The sequence below is a fragment of the Halyomorpha halys genome, unplaced genomic scaffold (genome assembly GCF_000696795.3).
Source record: "Halyomorpha halys isolate HHAL.00 unplaced genomic scaffold, Hhal_1.1 Scaffold2860.1, whole genome shotgun sequence".
In the NCBI taxonomy this organism is placed as follows: Eukaryota; Metazoa; Arthropoda; class Insecta; order Hemiptera; family Pentatomidae; genus Halyomorpha; species Halyomorpha halys.
The window spans coordinates 3051-4288 of NW_027105289.1; the positions used below are offsets into that span (position 1 = coordinate 3051).

Consider the following 1238-nt stretch of genomic DNA (forward strand, 5'->3'; position numbering starts at 1 on the left):
TAAATATACAGAGATAGAATAAACGTCATGAAAGAATAATAAAAATAAAAATAAATAATAATAATGAAATAAAATGACAATAAATGAGCAGAGAGCCATATAGGACAACATACCTGTCCAAATGAATAAGATGAACAGACAAAAATAAAAACGGAAACGCACAGGAGTGGGGAGGAGGTGGTGGTGGGTATTTTCATAATAGAAAAGAAAGTTCCTAGGGATTTATTTCGAAAACGGTCCGTACTTTTTTTTTATTTCTTAATTTTCAGAAAGGCCTGGTTCGCATTAAATGGTTATTTTAACAGAGTGTTGATTTTTTAACAGTTGATAATGTGAGGTATAGTCTCGTGCAAAAGAAACCTCTAATTGTTTTCAATGATCCTTGATTATAATATTAATTATAAATAATAATGATCAGTTATAAATAAAAATAGTAATAATTAATTAAGAAAGTAACAGAAAAAACAAACAAAAAAAGAGGAGATATTCATAGAATTAATAAAATAAATAATTGACGAAATAAATAAACGTTACGTTGAAAGAGGAGTAGGATTCCTATGACAGGTTTCCCTCTGCGATACAATAATGCGTCAAATTATTGTTTGCCCTCATTCATTCACTTTTTTTGCTTTTGAAAGGGAGTTGGGTAAGCCACGCCTATTAAAAGTGGTCTTTGGAACAAATCTATAGTTTATTTTTTGCTTATATGCTTCAAAATGATTATAAATTGTGCTATTATATTAAGTTGCGATCTGGTGATTTGATAAACTGAAAAAAAAGTTAAGAATGATCCGTAGAAGAGAAAGAATGTCTGAGCATTCCATTAGAGATATAGTTCTAGGGAACTGGTCCGCTTCACATCTAAGGGATTACTGGGGTCTGCCTCGAGGGAGTTGTCTCAGTATAAAGTGCCAACTGCTTCAAAGCCTCTCTCTGATTTACTATCCTTTGTATTCGCTTTTTAACTCCTTTTAGTATTGACATTATTATTTTATTTAAAAGTAATGCTATACGTATTTATAATTTATTAATTCCAATATGATTATTTTATCGTTATGTTATTTTATTTATTTATTTTTCGTACACATAGTTTGATTATGTTCATCTTGTCTATTCTTTTGTTTGTATATATTTTAAGAGAGTTTTTTATTTTTATTTATTTTATTTTTTTTTATTTTTTTTTTTATTTTTATTTTAGTATGTATGAGATCATCCATCACTATTACCTATTGCCCACA

General features: G+C 28.4%; 1 protein-coding gene across 1 annotated transcript in view; it reads right to left on the minus strand.

The window, feature by feature from the left end:
- Window positions 1–1238, minus strand: part of LOC136796475 (FGGY carbohydrate kinase domain-containing protein-like) — a 7529-nt gene that overhangs the window by 212 nt on the left and 6079 nt on the right. The window lies entirely within an intron of this gene.